This window comes from Hylobates moloch, unplaced genomic scaffold (genome assembly GCF_009828535.3).
Source record: "Hylobates moloch isolate HMO894 unplaced genomic scaffold, HMol_V3 SCAFFOLD_4, whole genome shotgun sequence".
NCBI classification, from domain to species: domain Eukaryota; kingdom Metazoa; phylum Chordata; class Mammalia; order Primates; family Hylobatidae; genus Hylobates; species Hylobates moloch.
Genome location: NW_026652279.1, coordinates 164,118,869 through 164,139,077, shown reverse-complemented (window position 1 = coordinate 164,139,077; position 20,209 = coordinate 164,118,869). Strand labels below are relative to the sequence as shown.

The window sequence follows — 20,209 nt, the reverse complement described above, 5'->3', positions numbered from 1 at the left end:
CCTTTAAACAAACAAACAAACAAACTTTAGGACAAATATTTAAAAGGGAATTTTCATTCAATTTGAAATTCATAAAAGTCTATGGCACATTTTCTCCGCAAAGATTTTAAAGACCGAACAGATATCTCTAGGGTGGTTTAAACACAGCCCTATATAAAGTCCAGGGTGGTTTAAACACAGCCCTATATAAAGTCCAGGGTGATGGTTAATTTTTTGTGTCAACTTAGCTAGGTTATGGTGTATTTGGTCAAACCCCAGTCCAGATTTCTCAGTGAAGGCATTTTTTTAGATGTGATTAACATTTAAATCAGTGGACTTTGAGTAAAGCAAATGATTCTTCCCAGTAGTTCAATCAGTTTAAGGACTTTAAGAGAAAAGACTGAGGTTCTTGGATGTACAAGGACTCTTTCACAAGACTGCAATATAGAAGCCTTGCCTGCGTTTCCTGTCTGCTACTCTGTAGAATTCCAACTCAAGATGGCAGCATAAACTCTTCCCTGAATTTTCAGCCTGCCAGCCTGCCCTATAGATTTAAGGCTTGCCAGCCCCCACAATCATATCTGCTAATTCCTCAATGTCTTTCTCTCTTTCTCATGCTGACTAATACAGCCAGCATCAGGAGTCACCCCTTATTCCTTCCTGATGAAAAAACATAATAATCATACCAAGAATATGGAAATTCCTCTCGAGCAGGTATTTTCCTCAAGCAGACATTTAGGCTTTGAATTTTCGATGCTGAAGCTTAACTGATATCAGCACTGGCCGGGCTAATTTTTGCAAAACAAAATTGGACACCAGATACCACAATGCCTAGACATGCATGTCTTATGACCAATGCCTCTCTTCCTCCTAAGATGGAACAAGTGACTGCCAACCAAAACGCAGCTGGTGGTGACATCTATGCCAGGAGGAGACAGAAAAAATAATGGAATATGTGATGCAGCTGAGATATTCGTGCATATTTTATGGTTTAAATGCACAGAGAGTTATGTGAGGATGAAAACAAAAAGGTGATATCCTGGATCCCTCCTGTATTATTATACATAATATTTAGGATTCTGTAAATAATTTATGTGTAAAAGAGAATATCTAATATAATGATTTTGCGGGGTTAATCTTAACAAAGTTTACATTATCATTTTCATTGATGAAAAGAGCCTTGGGGTAGGATAAGAACCCTATTCACCAACTCCCTATACTATTTCACTGAAGTCTGTGGAGCAGGCTTTGTAGTAATTAAGAATCTATAGCATCTTTGGGAATAAAGAAAAGTTTATTTTTATTAGAAAACCCCTACGCACATTTTATTTTTCAAAGCTATGGACATGCCAACAGTAATGAAGCAAAACTGGAAGGAAAACAAAACAAAAACCTTTTAGCTGAAGAACCAAGACCTCACTTGGTATTAAGAAAAAGCAAGGAGAGGATTGGAATGGACATATGATTAAGAAGAGTTAAGAGACAGCTCAGTGGGGAGTTTCCATTTTTACTTCTATGATTTTGTTTTTCTGCAAAAGGAAAAGGGATGGTACTAAGAATTGGGAAATTATAAAGACAATTACTGATCTATATCCCTAGAGTGGAGAGGCATTGATTTTCGTCTACAGTTAATTGCAGTGCTATTTTTTAGTACTGAGAGGATGGTGTCTCTTCTCTTGTAATTACAAGTAATGCTCAAGGACACAGATCATTACATGCAGTGGCCTCAGAAGTTGAAGATGTTCCCATAGTTTCAGATGGGGTCACTAACGACTGGTCCACTCCACCAAAGCAAGTGCCACTCCACTGCCATCCACAAAACTGAAAGGTAAAATGACCTCCTCCCATACAAATTTCCAAATAGTCAACCATAAGTTGTTATTCTATTTGTTTTGCCTAAAATCTTATAGTTTTCTGACTATTGTCTTTTGAGACAGAAAAGAGTTATTTACTTGCATTTAAAAGTGCAACCAGAATTATTCTCAAATGCAACTCATGATTTGTAAATAAAAATAACAAAATCAAAGCACGAAAGAGATAAGTGCTCCTAACTTAGCTCCTAAGTGAATTCAGGGTCTTAATAGGAATTTTAACCACATCTTCTCTGAGATGATGTCAAAAAATACACTTTTGTGATATGTAGGCAATTCTTGATACATGAATGTACACTGATGAGTCATTGTAGATTCAAATGGTCAACGGAATAACTGGAATGCATAAGTCCTGATTTTTTGAGGTGATACCAATTTTTGTCCCTCAGTTTTATATATCTGAAAGGAATTTTTAAAAAATCTCTCTTCTGTTCAAATTTAGAGGCATCTGTAACAGAAAGAAAAAAAAATATTACAAGGAAAGAAAGGGGAACAGAAAGGAACAGAACGGGAGAAAAGGGGAGCTATGCTGCTAGGAGAGAAGGCACATTCAGAAGTCAAAAGCTTGTTCATTGAGGGCAAGACATTTAAGAACCTTTCTGAAAGAGATATTAAGGGTTTCGCTGGGCATAGTCTAGAAGAGAGAAGTTTAAACAAAACCAATTAAATGTCTTTGCATAATAAAGTGCCCCAGTTATCTACTGCTGTATAACAAATCACTTAAAACAATAACTAAACAATTTAAAAAATCATTTATTTTCCTTAGAAATGTGAGGTTAACTGGACTTATCAAGAAAGTTCTTTTGAAACCAAATGACTTTTGCTATGTGGTCACAGAAGTTTCAAAAAGATCCACTAATTTTACTTTTCAGTTGAACTTCTCCCTTGGATTGTCACTTAGTAACTCTAAGTGAAACAAAGAATTTTATTATGTGGAATTTATTTTAAATTCTGACTAGCTATAGCAGTGCACTAGGTCACTAGGTATTATATGTATTTTTAATAATTTTTTCTATATACAAAAACAGTAAATAAAGATCTACAGTGAAGAAAGACTTCACCATCAGGCTGTGCACTGTGCTTGCTAGCTCACTCGCTCGCTCTCGCTCTCTCTCTCTTTCTCTCTTTTTGTGTATTTGAAGAATTAAAAGAGAGTCTTATTTCTTCAGGTTTGTGAAACTAGACAGGCTCAGATATCATGATTTAGAGTTTATGATTTAGAATTTTCTGATGAGAATATTTCAATGTCATCATCTAATAAACTATTCTTTTTTATGTAGAAAGTAAGTTTTAAGTTAGAACTTGATTACAAACCTGCCAAGTCAGTGTTTCAATACAGCTGTGCCTCAGTGGCAGAGAAAAGGTTCATTTGAAAAGAGATGATATTATGCTATCAAAATTGCTGAACAACAACAAAAAAGATATTTTTCTTCCACGCCTAGACACCACTTTCAAAGATAGAATGAATATAAAAATAAATTGATGAGGGTGTTGAAAAAAACAAGTAATATTTTACCAGCAGACCACAAATGTAAATCATTTTTGAAAGACATAAAGCAAATGGAAACCAAGATAATGTTTAAAAAAAAGAGCCTTTTCTGACAAAACCTTGGAATACTCCCCAAAACTGGGATAACAAAGCTATGAGAAGGAGTGTGTCATATGCAATGAAGTGGTAGTTAATTAAAGGGTATGACAGGTGAGCCAGTACCAACATTCTCCTGACAGATAACTCTAACGTTTATATAAATGGAATGCTGCTTCCAGGTCCTTACGGCTATCTGCAACCACCCTCTCCAGAAAACAAACTATGAAGAAACTCCACTTGATCACAACCATCACAAATCCACTGGCCATTCACAGGAGAGAAACTGCTGCAATCCCAGCTGCTTTTACTGCCAGGCAAGAGTAATTATCCTTTCGTCTGATAAAATACATTTCCAGTTGTTAATTTAAACCAGACTCTCATTTAAAGTATGATCAGAAACAAGGAAAAAAAATGAAAGACCCAATATGTAACACATCTAAAAATTAAACTATAAGGACAGAAGAACACTTTAATGTAATTATAATTAGTATCCTCAGAGACATTTCACAGGGCATAAAGGCCATTGAAAGCAGGTTGCTATGGAAAGAAAAAAAAAACAGAATTCTTGGTAATATAAAATATGAAAGATAAAATACAAACTTCTTACACAAACAGAATAGCAACTCAAATGGAGGAGAAGATCAGACACCAGAGTAGAATCGGGATCACAGGATAGGATAAAGAGATGCAAAGTCTGAGAAAAAAAAAAATAAAGAAACAACAGAAAAGTTTTTAAAGATGTCTAACATGTGTCTCTAAAGAGATTCCCAGACAAGACAGCAAAAACAGTGTGCAAGAATACCCCAATTTATGAAGAAGAGAAAAATGCATGAGAACTGAGGTAATATTCAAGCTTTGAAATGTCTAGGTACCCACGGAGTGAAAGAAGATTGATTTTAAAACACACACACACACACACACACACACACACACACACACACTTTAAATATGTGCTGCTAAATTGTCAAAGCTGTAAGGAAAACCAAACATGCCTTTAAAAGTTCCCAACTAGCAAAGGCAATTAAATAAGAAATGAGTCATACAAATTGAAAATAAGTAAATAAAATCATATTTGCAGATTACTTGACCTTGTATTTAGAAAATCTTAATGAATCCACAAAATAATATTGAGGTAAGAAACAGATTCAACGGTGTTACAGAATACAAAATCAATATAAAAAAATCAGTAGTATGTATACCCAATTGAGTAATCTGAAAGTAAAAGTAAGAAAACTATTCCCTTACAATTGCATTAAAAACATGCAGGAGTAAATTAACAAAAGTAGCACATGACTTATATACTTAAAATTAAATAAATAGAAAGACGTCCCATGTCCATAGATTGGAAAACTTAATAATAGTCCTCAAAATTACTTGCAGATTTAATGTAATCCCTATATAAATAATGGCTGGGTGTTGTTGGGGATTTTTTGGTTTCAGTTGACTAGCTGGTTCTAATATTTATATTAAAAGTCTATGGACTCCAAACTGCCAGAAACAATCTTAAAAAAGAAGTATAATGAGTATAATGTGGGGCACACACACTTCTTGATTTTGAAACTTAACACAAAATTACAGCAATAAAGACTATGTGGTACTGTCACAAGAATGAATGCAATAGACTTTAGGGTCCAGAAATAAATCCTGACATTTATTGTCAATTAATTTTTATAAGGATGCCAAGACAACTGGAAAAGAATCATCCTTTCAATAAATCATGCTCAAACAACCAGACAGCCAAAGGTAAAAGAGAGAAATCGGACCTTTACCTCACATAATACACAAAAATTAATTTAAAATACATCAAAGATCTACATGCAAGAGCTAAAACTATAAAACTCTTAGAAGAAAACGTGGAGGTAAACATTTATGACCTCACACTTGGCAATGATTTATTAAATATGATGTCAAAAGCACAAAAAAAGGAGAGAAAAAAGATAAACTACACTTAATCAAAATTAAAAAAAAAAAACTTTTGTTCATCAAGTGACATTACCACAGAATGGGAGAAAATGTTTGCAAATCATATGACTTAAAGATCTCATATCCAGAATATATAAAGAACTCCTACATGTCAACAACAAAAACACAAATAATTTTAAAGGGGGAAAGGATTTGAATAATTATTCAAATATACCAATGACCAATAAGCATCTAAAATGATGCTCAGTATTATTAGTCATCATGAAAATGCAAATAGAATTCACAATGTGATGCCACTTCACACACAAAAGATGGCTACAATTAAAAATGGATAACAAAAAGTGTGGGCAAGAATGTGGGGAGTTAGAATATGCATGGATTGCTGATAAAATGGTACAGAAACTTTGGAAAACAGTTTGGTAGTACTTCAAAAAGTTAAACATGTTATCAAAATGACCTAGCAATGCTACTCCTGTATATAAGCTCAAGAACATTGAAAACACACCTCTACACAAAACTTATTTGTAAACATTTATGCCAGCTTTATTCATACTAGCCAAAAAGTGAAAACAATGCAAATGTCCATAAATGGACAAATAGGTGAGCAAAAGTGGTATATTCACATAATGGAATATTACTCATCGGTGAAAAGAATGAAGAACTGACATGCTACACATAGAGGAACCCTGAAAACATTGTGCTAAGTGAAAGAAGCCAGGCACACAAGGCAACACTTGTACAATCCCACTTATATGGCAAACCCAGAATAGGCAAGTATAGAGAAACAAACTACATTAGTGGTTTCCAGGGTCTAGAGGGAGAGAACAGGAGTGATTGCTAATGGTACAGGGTTTCTTTTTTTTTTCCCTTTTGTTTTGATCTACTACTTTTATTTTTTAATTGACAAATTATAACTGTACATATTCATGGACTATATAGTGATATTTCAATAAATATAATGTATAGTGATCAGATCAGGGTAATTAGGATAACCATCATCTCACTTATTAATTCTTTATATTGGGAATATTCAATATCCTCCTCATAGCTATTTGAAGCTCTCTATTATTGTCAAGTATAGTTATCCTACAGTGATACAGAACGCTAAAAGTTATATAATCCCAGCACTTTGGGAGGCCGAGGCGGGTGGATTGCTTGAGGTCAGGAGTTCAAAACCAGCCTGACCAACATGGTGAAACCCCAACTCTACTAAAAAAGAAATACAAAAATTAGCTGGGCGTGGTAGCAGGCACCCATAATCCTAGCTACTCCAGAGGCTGAGGCAGGAGAATCGCTTGAACCTGGGAGACGGAGGTGGCAGTGAGCCAAGATCACGCCACTACACTCCAGCCTGGGCGACAGAGTGAGACTCCATCTCAAAAACAAACAAACAAACAATTTTGCATCCTTTAACAAATCTTTCCCTGTCCCTCCCTTCCCTCCCCAACTTCCCAGCCTACAGTATTCTCTGTTCTACTTTTTCCTTCAATGAGATCAACTTTTTTTTAGTTTCTACCTATGAGTGAGAATGTAACGTCCTCTATTTCCATCCATGTTTCCAGAAATAAAATGATTTTTTTCTTTTTATGGCTTATGGCATTTCATTGTGTATATTTACCACATTTTCTGTATCCATTCTTCTATTATTGGACAGCTTGATATAGTTGATTCTATATCTTGGCTATTATGAATAGTGCTGCAAGAAACATGGGGGCACAGATGTCTCCTAGATACACTGATTTTCTTTCCTTTGAATAAATGTCCAGTAGTGGGATTGTTGAGTCATATGCTAGCTCTATTTTTAGTTTTCTTTAGAAACTTCTATACTATTCATCATAGTGTTCAGGGTTTCCGTTTGGAGGAAAAGATTCTGGAAATAGAGAGTGGTGATGGTTGAACAATCTTGTGAATATGCTAAATATTCTACAAATATTATAAAGATATTTTGTATATACATAAGTTATATTACTAAAACACACTAAACACATTGAATTGCATACTTTAAAAAGAATTTTGTAGTATGTAAATTATATGTTGTGAATTTTAAGAAATTTAAGCTTCCCAAATTGGAAAACAATTAGTACCTACAAGGGAACAAGAGTCAAATTAGAATTAAACTTCTCATCAATAACATCAGATACTTGAGGAAAATGTAACAATATTTTCAAACTTATGCAGTAAAAGCATTTTGAATAAAAATTCTATACCCATCTAAACTAAGATTCAACTGTGACAATATTAAAATTTTTGTATGTACAAGAACTCGGAGATTTTCAACCCATAACCATTTCTGGAAAAAACACTAGCAAAACAGAAAGAAAATCAAAGAAAGAAAATGATAGGTAAAAAAAGGAAAAAGTTATGGCAATATAAGGAGAAATATACATGTTTACGTATAAATATGTCATAAAGCTTCAGGAAATTCTAAAATAAAAAGTCTCAGGAAAGAAAAGATATAATGGAGAGAAGATCATATTTTGAAACTAAATATTACATTCATACATGGAAATTAGCAAAAAATGTGTAAATATCTTAAATCAGGAAGGGATTATATGGATTAATTCTAGATACTGATATATCCATATATATAAAAAGTAAGTAGAAGCTATTTCTCCAAGGTGTCATCCAATACTTCACAGCAGACTATTCTTGCCTCTGAAAACTAGAAAAGCTGCATAAAGTTTTTTAAAGTCTCTTTGGCAGCATTAGACTTTTAAGGATAGCCAGGATTTGAGGGGCCAAGATCCAGCAGAAAACTGCTGTCAGGCTAAAGATCAGTTTCCAAATGCTGAGGAAGTAGAAATTGGAATTTAAGACCAGCCAAGGTGGAAGAGACCTGGTAAACACCACAGGGTTTCAACTAAATATCCTAAAGTATTATACTTTAGGAATTAAGACTAACAGGAAATAGAATAGACGTTACAAAGACTGAAAGCCAGACTTAAAATCAGCTCAATCCATCATTTAATTAATTTTCTCCTACATTGCCTGCCTGCCAAAAGCTAAGGGAAACCATTTCTAGAATAGGATAACATCATTCAGAACTCTGACAGTTTAAAATTAACAACTTCCAGCAATAATAAAACCCTATTAATCAAGACAGAACCAAGAGAAAATATAAGCATTAGAAATGCATCCACAGGTTTTCCAGATATTGGAATTATCAGACATGAGCTTAAACTGTGATTAATACACTCAAGAGGATAAAAGGGAAATGGAGAAGTTCACCAGGAACTAAAATATTTAAAAAAGAATCAATTTAAAATTGTAATACTGATAATACCAGAACTAAAACGAAAATCTCAAAATATAGACTTCATTAGACACAGCTGAAAGGTGAACTGATAATCTGAATTGTAGATCAAAAGCTGATGATCAAAGACATAAAAGAATATAAAATTCAGGAAAGAAGCTTAGAAACAAATTGGGCATGCTAAAATGTCTACATAATTAGAGGCTTAGAAGCAGAAAAGACACAGATATGAGGCAGAATCAATATTTGAAGAGGTAATAAATGAACATTTTCTAAAACTAATGAAGACATCAACCCACGAATTCAAGAAATGCAGCAAGCCTCAAGAAGAATAAATATGAAGAAATCACCTTTAAAAGTCAAAGACAAAGAGAAATATTAGGAGCACCAAGAACAACAAAAACAGTCATTATCTTAAAAGGAGAAAAAATAATGCTGAAACTTGAGTTCTTCAGAAGAAAAAAGGAGGAGGGATGGAACAGTGAGGATTCTCCAGAGAAATAGAAACAATGGGAGATACAGAGAAAACAGAGAAAGATATTTATCATGTGAGATTGGCTCAAGCAATTTTGGAGGCTGAGATGTCCCCATAATCTGCCACCTACAAGCTGGAGACCCAGGAAGTCTGAGGCATAGTTTCAGTCCAAATGAAAAGAACTGAGAACCAGGGAAGCCAATGGCATAAGTCCCAGTTTGAGTCTGAAGGCCCAAGAACCACGAGTGCTGATGTCTGAGGATGGAAGGAGATGGATGTTTCAGCTTAAGCAGAAAAAGCACATGTGTCTTTCTCTGCCTTTTTGTTCTGTCTGGGCCCTCAGAGGATTGGATGACGTCTGCCCACATTGGTGAGGGTGATCTTGTTCACTCAGACAATTGATTCCAGTGCTAACCTCTGTCAAAGACACCCTCACTGACACACCCATAACCTATTGTTTTACCAGCTATCTGGGCATCCTTTAGCCCAGTCAAGGTGACACACAAAATCATCCACCATGCAGATAATCCAGAAGAAAAGAGAGTAATATATTTATGCTTTAAGAAAAAAAGTGAATGCCTACCTTGACTCATACCTTTGGAAATATCTATCAAAAAATGAAGACTAAGTAAAGACATTTGCACACTAAATTGAGAGAATCCATTTCCAGCAGATCCACAATAAAAGACACACAAAAGACAGTTTTCCATGCAAAAACAATGTAATATCAGAGTAAAGTATAAAAATGAAGGAAAAATAAAGATCAATGGAAAATCAAAAGGTAAATATGCAGAAAATTAATATAAATATTGACCATATAAAATAGTAATATATGATTTAGGGAATTCAATGCTTAGAAATAAAACACATGATAGGAAAACAAAAATAGATAGGTTAAATGACTTGAAACTGTACTAAGTTTCACTTGGGAAGTGGCAAATGTACTAATTTATATTAAGCATTAGTGATCAAGATTATGATCAAGATTAACGTCAACTCTAGGATAACCACTAAAAAACAGTAAAATAATGTAACTAGCTATCTAATAGAAAAAAATAAAATGAAAAAGAAGAAATCCTGATTAATCTTTATTAAAAGACAAGAATGGGATTAAAAATATAGAACATATGAGAAAAAATAGAATATAAATAGTAAAATGACAGATTTAAGACCAAATGTATTATGATCTACATTAAATTTTTTAATTAAAAATAGTCCAAAGGTTATCAGACTCAGATATAAAACAAACTTTAAATATGTTCTGCGTACAAAAAAGTGCCTTAAATTTAAGGATACAGGTAATGTAAAAGTAAAAGGATGAGAACATATAATCCATGCAAACATTAATCAAAAGAAAACTGATATAGTTATGCTAACATCAAAGTAGACTTTAAGGCAACAAACATTACTAGAAATAAAGAAAAAAAATAAAGTGTCAATCAGTCAGGAAGATATAAAACTTGTAAATGCCTATGCAACTAATAACTTTAAAATGTTTTAAAATAGTGGAAAGTGTTAAAAGGGAAAAATAGAGAAATTCATTGTCATTAAGTGAGATATTATAACATACTTCTCTGACTGCTAGCAAAGCAAACAGAACACAATTTCGTAAGGATATAAAATATTTAACAACATAGTTAATCTAGTCAACTTATACAAAACACTGCATACAGCAAGTGCAATCTGTACATAATTTCCAGGTGCACATGAAACATACAAAAATTAAACACATGCAGGGCACAAGGTTAGTCTCTACAGAACTTAAAATATTAAATCATATACAGAATATATTTGGACCAGTGTGGAATTAAGAAAAAAAAAGTAGGAAAAAAAGCAAATACATTAGAAATTAAACAATGTATTTCCAAATAACCTATGGGTTAAATAAAAAAATCAATAAAAAATTTGAAAAATATTCTAACTGAAAGGGAATGAAAAGACCACAGGTCATAAATGAATGACAGAGAAAAGTCAAACATTTATAGGTTGAAATGAATGTATTAGAAAACAAATAGCTTTTCATTCTCAAGATCCATTGATGTGTACAAGGTGACTAATCTTATTAAAAGGAGAAATCTTTACCTTCAAATATATCTGGACATTTTACTCTTCTTCTGGTAGTGGGGTAAAGGATTAGGGAGGAAGATGAGAGTATTATTACTTGGGAAACATGCTTTGCTTCGTTTTTAATCTGGAAAGGATTTTTGCTACTTTATGCTATCTCTTTCAATGATTATTCTCATTTTTACCATTTTGGCAATTAGGAAAACATAACAAGAAGTAGTCTTTTTTGTTAGATTTTTGCTTGTCCTTTGGGAGTTAGTGTTCTTCACTAACACAAGAGCATCTAGCATTTACTTTTCTTCTAGTTCTTTGAGACAGTGGATCCAACAACAGCACTTCAGTTAGAGTGGCTGGCTTGAAAGACCTGCTCCACATTCCCCATAAATGAGTACCCAATGAAGGAGCCGCACTGCGCCATTTTCATTTTCCTCACAGTTTTTCAGGAGATGAAAAATCTTAAGCTTATTGCTCTTGGACTGTTTCTTTTAGGGAGTAGTGTAGGACCTCATTCTGGTCTTGGAATCACAACACTGAGCTTTAACATAGGATGAAATAGGAGCTCCTTCTAAAGGCCAAAGCCAGAGAGAATGCAACCATCTCTCAGGAACTTGCCAGTAAAACCTGATCTGCTGATCAGTATAATCTTTTTTTAATCCTGAACTTGGCCTCCACATTGACCATTATATCCAAAGGTTCATACTCAAGAATGATATTTTTCCCCTTTAGCTTTTGTGTGAATATTTCCGTCCTGGGGATTCCACTTGCAGAAAGGGGAAAAGGCGAGTTTCACTCAATGGAACAGTAGGGCATATGGCAGAAAGGTTTCTAGCCAACATGCAGCAAAAGAGAGTACATGCCAATACTGTACTTATTAAAAACTTAAAGTTTTTAATCATAAACTTTGAAAATCTGAGAAATGTTATTTTCCTTATCTCTGGAACAAATTTACACATGCAAATACAAACGTTGCATTCAAGGCATTCGTAGAATGTGTGGTGTCCATGTATGGGCATGGATTTCAAGATCCCTAGATCAAACACTCTAAAAAAAAAATAGAATACAATTTTGAAAATTAAAACTCTCATAGGAAAGTAAATAGAAATACATATTTTAAAAATACGCCAACCTACTCGAAAGTTCAGACTCAGCACTCAACACATTAATGCCATGCATTGTTCTTCCTCCACTTAAGGAACTGTCATCAACAATGCCTTTCACTTTTCCAGGTAGCATATTCACTGAAGCAAGACAGTGCAAAGAGAAACCAAAAAAAAGAAAAAAAAAAAAAGAAATCTCAGCACATTTAAGATCATGCATTTGATAAAACTGTTTTCTTAGCTAGACACAGTGTGAAATTCTTTTCACGGTTTTTAGTCTAAGTAATTTGATCAGATCACTATTCCGCTTCAGCATGTCACCCAGTGCTGCTCACTTACTCTGAGTGCCTCCTTGAACATGTTTCCTCTCATTCAAGTTCCTCTCCACCGATGGAACAAGATTAACAGGATTAGGTATCTCTTATTTTTTCTTTTTCAGACTGGGAAAAACTTTGTGTTTGACTTTTTTAAATGTTTTATTTTATTGGTCTACTTTTGATAGGTTCAGGTTTTTCCCTACCCACTCGTATCCCTTTGTAAAAGTCTACATAATTTACAAAGATTATCTTCTAAACTTTCTTTGCTGTTAACACTTGCTCAAGAAAATACCATCTGACCCAATTTATTAGCATGTGTTTTCATTCTCTAAAATGGGAAATAAGGGACTCTAGTATGATGTCCTCTGAACAATGTATCTTTAATTAAGAAAATATACCTTCCTCTGATTCTAGATTTTCTGCTTGATTTTTTCTGTACTGTTGTTACGTTATTGATTTGGAGATAAGACAAGGAAATACGGAGAGAACGTATAAAAACAAAACAATGAAATAATTTAAGTACCTGCTAAGTTTCAAGAGATAAATGAGAAAATGTCATTTTTCTCTCATTTTATCCTCACGTGAATTCTGATATAGGGACTTGTACTCCAAATGGTCTCTATCTTTCCTAGCCTGTGGGTAGACTAGTCATCGATGACATCGTTGCTAAGATCTGGCTGTTTCACAGTCCCCACTCCATAACCACAGCACTCAATGCCCTTCTTCCCCTCCACTCCACCCACTCCGGCCTCCCAGTTTGCAGCTGCAGGGCATCTTGGGAAATTCGGCTCCCCCTTGTTTAGTTGACCACCTTCTCCAAGCCACCTGAGGATGAACCCACAGATGCTTGTTCCTCTGTGAAAACTGGGTTTCTTGCTCAGCATTCTGGATCTCGACTCCCAAAGTTGTAAAACCTTCCAGCTGTGAAACACCATCACATTACCCTTTAGCTCACTGTGCCACACCTACCTAGACCCTCCCTCAACTCCTATCTTCCAAATAGGAATTTATTTATTTTTTTTTTTTGAGAATGAAACAGGGCATTATTAATGATTGCATGAGGACAATGGGAATAAATTGAGACTGCCGCACACAAACCAAGACCAATGGTTATCTTGGGGCAACACTGCTTGTCCCACTAGAACCAAAAAAGGCTTTATGAAAACAGCTTCGCTTCCTTCTTTCCTTTTCCTTTGGATTTACTGTGTTGTGTTCCTTTCCCAGAAGGAAAACAACAACAACAAAAAAAAAAAACGTGTTTCCAGTTGGCTTAAACAACCACTGAGTTTTTTCACTCAATAGTCACATTTTTTTATTTATAGAAGTTCAATTTGGTTCTTTTGCAAATTTACTCATGATTTTTATTAGTCTCCTGTTCCTGAACCATATTTTCTACTCCATATTTTGCTTCTTTTAAACAGTTATCTATGTATGTACTTTACAATGTCTTATCTTGCTGAGCTTATGCTGTTGTTTGCAGTTTCTGCTGGACTCATTTATGGTGGCTCCTTTTAATAATGTGTTGTATAATTTAGGATCATAAAGTTATAGAGCTCACTGGTTTTAACTGGTGACTGGTTTTAATTGGTGGTCATCTTTGGGACCCTAGGTTGAGGGATATTCTTCCAGAGAGTCCCACTTGCTCATGTTGAGTGTCCTAGGGCACTGACATCCTCGAGGTCATTTAAATTAATGCTTGGTTTAGGATTTCCTAACCCAAGCAATTATGTAGATTCAAATCCCATACATGAAAAAAGAAGAAATTTTCATTCATACATTAACTTTTCACTTGGTGCCAAGACTTGGGCAGCCAAGTTTGCCTATTTGGTCTCTCTCCCAGAGATCAGTTATTTTATTCCTAACCCACCTTTTCCTAAGTATATAGTTCATGAGAAAATCCCAGTTCATTTCTTCATCTTCTACAGGGTCAGTGTTTTATTTTCTATCTCTGTGTAGCCAACCCAAGAAAGCTGAGGCATCACTGCTTGCATACCACTCAGTTTTCAGCTCTGTCTTAGCTTTTGGTCCCAGGTTATATCTCTTATCTTGTTTATATATTTACAGACTTGTTTACACACAAATTTGTGAACTCAGCTATGTGCTTTAAAGTGTTTCTCTATTTTATTCAATATTTCTAGGTATTCTATAAGGAGAGAATATTTGGAACATTTTAGTTTTGCCACATTGTCAGAAGCAGAACTCTGAAATAATATTTGTTATATGGTAAGCTTTCTAAGTTTTAGAAATTTCTTTTACTCTTACAGATCTTTTACTTGGTAAGTCATCAAGATCCAGGAGGAAGACATGTAGAGTTAAAAATAAAGCCCCTTCTCAGTTGTCATGAGAAGCCATGGTCTCTAATCTTTAGTAAAACCCTTGGTGAATAAGATGACAGACATTGCATGAGTTAATAACTTACTATGTTTGTGAAGAAAATCATATACCATCCTGAGGAAACTAGAGTCTCCAAATTATGAATGAGTCAAAATGCAGGATACAGGCAAACGTTTATCAACTATTAACGTAATTGCTTCTCTTCATCTCCTTTTTTTTTTACTCTTGTTCTTTTTTGTTTTGATTATAACTCCAGTCAGGGAACTTTTTCTGCACTTAAATGAACCTGTTCCACTACCAATATTTTATGCAACTCAGTGGCATGTCTGGGTTCAGGAAATGAGAGTCCCTTTAGACGTGTTGAAAAAAATGGTCTATATGCTTCCTTCTCTTTCCAGCTTTCTTCCACTGACTGACACAGTGTACAATTCCTTAATCTTATAGTGTGGATTGATCAGCACTGGGCCACTTATGTTAAGGATTAAAACCATAAGAAAACTGTAATTTTTCCTAAATCCTTAATTCTAAGAATGGCAAGACACATTGAGTTATACCTACAATATTACCTACAATGCTGGCTCCAAGAATAGAGATGTAGCAAAAATTATTTCCAGATTTATTACACCCAACACAACGTAATACTACCATGAATGTATATAAATGGGTTTATTGATAGCTTTTTTTAATGTGTCTATTTCTAATATTATATTCTGAAAAGAAAGCATTCCATTCATTCTTCAACAGCTCTTACTAGAGTTTGATCAGATTGCTACCAATTTTATAGTGCAGTTCTCTGCAAAAATTAGCTCTGCAGTTTGGAACACAGACCATATAATTGTTAAAGGTCATAGAACTGAGACTATGTGCTGAAATGTACCATTCACCTTAGCAAGGAGTATAAGCATTAAGATGAACTACATCTTGTTTGCCAGGGAATGGAATAAAGTCTTTCAAGAAGAGATTGCTCCCACTTGCGTCAGACAACTCAGGAGAGATTCCCAAAGGCCAAGAAAGATAAGGGTGAGTAATCCATTTTTACTCCTACCAAAGTAAGAAAGCAAGAGAAAGAATTAATACATTTGAATATAAACAAATGTTTGTACTAAAATCCAGATTTCTCAAAAACAAAAAGATTTAAAACATTTCACAGGATCATTCGACATTATAATCCTTAACTTCAAACCCCTCAAGCCAGAAAAGCAGACTTCTGAATATATCGTAACCTACCAGCTCTGAAAATAGATATCCATTAACTTGGCTGTGAAGTATGCCACCAGCACATCCAGCATCTATCAGGTGGTTTCTTCTAGGCCAAAGCAGACCATTCCCAAAATAGTCCATGCCAGCAAGTGTGTCTATGGGCTCTCAGATCCAGGTGATCTAAGATGTGTTGGAGCTAAATTGTAAGACAGTCAAGGAAGAATTTTTAAGAACAAGGACAGCGAAGAGGAAAGACAAATGAGGAGTTTTTGAACCTCTCTGGGGAACCCATTTGGGCTGGGCACTTTTTGAACTGCTTCAGTGTCTCAAGTGTGAATTATCCCTCCCCTTTTTTCCAATAGCAGATTGAGACTAGCTTATAATCAGCTTCAAATTGCAAACACAGACAGAAATTTCCTAACACCTAGTCTGACTTGTTGATTACACAGCCAACAAATTCTGAAAAGATTAATAAGGTGCTATGTAAAACAAAATTTGGAAGTATCCACCCAAGACCTTTTGAAATCTAAGTGTATTAAAAGTTTTACTAACCCTGAAGGAGAACCTTAGCCAGGCTGGTAGATTCTATAATGGGTAAATTTAGGGGAAAATTGTCATCTGAAAACTCAATTTGTTGAATTTGGCGGTGGCAGTCTGAAAACTAGATCTTCAGAAGAAAGATCAACTGCAATTTTTTTAATATAGCAACTATTGTATGAGTGGTTAATGTTTACTATAATACAATGTTGATTTAAATATTTCAAGCAGAAAAAAAGTTTGAAAATATGATTTGTTTCTTCAGGAAACATTATTAATTCCACAAGCATATAGACACAGGGTTTACTGTATCTTTGGAAAGGTCAATTATCTTTCACCCCAAGATTATTGACCTGTTATTTCATTTGATAAATCAACTGAATTTGACATCTAGGAGTTACATGATATTTGTCTTTCAATGAAACGGCTCCACTCTCAAAATCAATGATTTAATCATATCACTAGCTTCTATCCTTAAAATTTCTTGTATAAGCACGCCTATGAAAATACCTCATAAACATCATGAAGACCTGCAATCTGCTGGCCTCTCCACTGTCCCCTCCCTTCTTCCCTTCTTCTTTATTATACTTCATTCTTTAAGCTAGAATTCGTGATCCACCATTATGGTCAATTCCTTGCAAACATATTCACTCTCTCTCTCTCTTTGTTCCTCCACCACACTCACTTGGAAAATTAAAAGCGGTCATTCAGTTAGTGAAGATCTGACTTCCCCATGTTGGCCATTTGTACAGCTGGAAATTGCTGGATAAAATCACATAGCGGATGATTCAACACCAGCCAAGATTCCAAATGCATTTCCAAATAGCATCAATAATCTCTTTCTCTTTCTCTCTCTCTCTCTCTCTCTGTTCCCTTCCCCCTCCCCCTTTCTTTCCCCAGCCCTCTCATCTCTTTGATACATCTTTGGTATTTAGAAAAGGATGCACGTTTTGTTCCAATGGTTACATTTATAAACCTGCTTCAACAATTATTTATCCATGATGAAACTTCATTAACTCCTTAGAAAGCCTGTCTCATATCATGGTCTCACTCCTCAAACCCTACTTTCTCCTTTCATCTGCACACATTAACCAGTATTTCACTGAGGCAATCCTCAGACAGGATCTGATCTTCCCATTTCTTACAATTTTACCCATATTTATTTTCTTTTGTAAAAATAGAGGAAAGTTTTTGTTTTTTTTTTTTTTCCTAGCTAATGAAGAATCTATCCATCCATCTCAGTCTTTCAAGGACTTTCTTGGAGTGACCCCTCTCTCTCTTTTGCATTCTCAATCTCTCTCTTATTACTGGGTCTTTGTCTTCACACAAAAAAGCTCTAGAATCTACCATTATATACAATAAAAAGAGAGAGAAAGAAACCCTCCCTTGGTTTCTTATCCTTCTCCAGGTACTCTCACATTACTCTGCTTCTCTTAAAGGGCACATTTTAAAATACTGCCTACTGATTATCTCTCTGCTCTTGAATTTCTATGCACTGGTTGACTTATTTCAATCCCGATTTTTCGCTCACTATTGCAATGAAAATGTGCCAAGGTCACTAGTCATCTAAATGTTGCCAAATCCAACAGACAGTGCTAATTTTACTACGCTATGTGCAAGGAGCAAATGGAGCAGTTGACTACTCTTTGCTTCCTGAAATGCTTTTCTATTAAGGCTTTCCCTATGCCACCTACCATGGACTGAATATTTATGAATTGCCCCCAAAATCATATGTTGAAGCCTTAACAAGCAAATGGATGTACTTGGAGATGGGGCCTCTAAGGAAGTAACTAAGGCTAAGTAAGGTCATATGGGTGGGACTTGATCAAATTTTCATGTCCTTATACGAAGAGATAGCACAAAAGCACTCTCGTGCTCTCCTTTGTACCATACTCTCTCTCCACACCTTCCTTCAGAGAAAAGGCCATGTAAGGACAAATCAGCCATCTGCAAGCAAGAAAGAGAGGCTTCACCAGAAACAAACCATGCTGGCACCTTGATCTTTGACTTTCAGCCTCCAGACTCTGAGAACATAAATTTCTGTTGTTTACCCAGTATGTGGTATTTTGTTATGGCAGCCTTAACAGACTAAGACACCATCTTCTCCAGATTGTCTTCCAACTCTTTCACTGCTCCTTTGCAGTTCCAGCTGGTCTATCCTGCTGTAAATATGGGAGCCTCTTACAGCTGAATCTTTCTCTTCTGTCTTTATTTCCTCTGCCAAAGCAGTCTCCAACTTTTACATAGTTCTAACTACCATCTGAATGCTGCTGACTCCCATGATTATATTTCCAGTTTAAATTTCTTCTGGAATTTCCAGAATTTTGTATTAACTGGTTATTGATAGAAAAAAAAAAATGTTAAAACATTTTGCTGCTCCTAAAGCTTCTGCCCAGAAGTGACACACTTTCATTCCTATTTCCACAGCCATGCCATTCATCAAAGCAGGTCACCTGGCCATGTGTGGCTTTGATGTACTTGTGATATGCAAACATAACATGTACCTGGAAGAACAGATGGGATCATAATTTGTGATCACTCCCAATACTGTCACAACCCCAAGATGTATTTATTTTCCATATGGCCAGGGTGTCTTCTACATCTTATCCATCGACAGCACCATTCACTCCGTTGTTACAAGTATATTAGCACACTTGATTCCTTCTTTTCCTCATCTCCCACACACAATCCTTTGTTAATTCTACATATTTGGCCTTCAACAAATACCTAGAATGCATCTCTTGCCATACGCATGCCAACTATGGAGTCCAGATCACTGCTATGAATTACCTGAACGAATATGACATCATTATAACAGAAGTCCCCACTGCCTTTCTTTCTCTTGCCCTGCATTTTCTACTTTGCCATATTTCAGGTAGAATGGTATACTGGAAGTAAAAAAAAGAAAGTCCACCTTTTCCCAACGTGATTTGAACCACTTTTCTCATTCACTGTGCTCCAGCCAGGCTAGCTTTGCACCTGCTTTGTCTTCTTCCCGTTCACCCCCAGCTGTTCACATGGCCGTATCCTCAGCCTTAACTATCAGCTTAAATACTATTCTCAGGCAGGATTTTCCCAATAACCTTATTTTAGCAGTGATTCACGTACACACCACGCCCACTTTATTTCCATTGCAGAACACTGTCCCTAATACTTGAGTAAATTTGCAACTGGGTATGCATTTACATTTACTTATCTGTTATTTGTCTCCTCCAGCTGGCATGACCTTTATCTTTCTTATTTTTTAGTCTATCCCTGGCACGAGCATAGTGCCTTAGAAGATGACAAACACTAAGCCTGCCAGACTCAGGCCATTGTTTACTGCAGCAAAAGACAGGCTTCAAATTCACTTTTCTGATTCTCTTACTATTTTGTTCACAGTGTATGCTCAGTGAGCACAATGGGACCTTGTCTACAATATGCATGAAACAAATATTTGTTCAATGAATGACTGAATATGGCAAACTATATCAGAAACAAATATTAGATTATTTGCAGTTTTTAATTGGCTTCATTTTTATTGGCCTTTGACCTTGTGAATAGGAAGGAATCATTTGTGGTTCATGCAATG

The 20,209-nt window shown here is 35.2% G+C and overlaps 1 long non-coding RNA gene across 1 annotated transcript in view; it reads left to right on the top strand.

Moving 5' to 3' along the window:
• Positions 1–20,209, top strand: part of LOC131383337 (uncharacterized) — a 173,124-nt gene that overhangs the window by 145,028 nt on the left and 7,887 nt on the right. Inside the window, exon 2 of the long non-coding RNA XR_009213321.1 lies at positions 15,834–15,921. This is a non-coding gene — a long non-coding RNA (uncharacterized LOC131383337). The remainder of the gene's footprint in view (positions 1–15,833; positions 15,922–20,209) is intronic.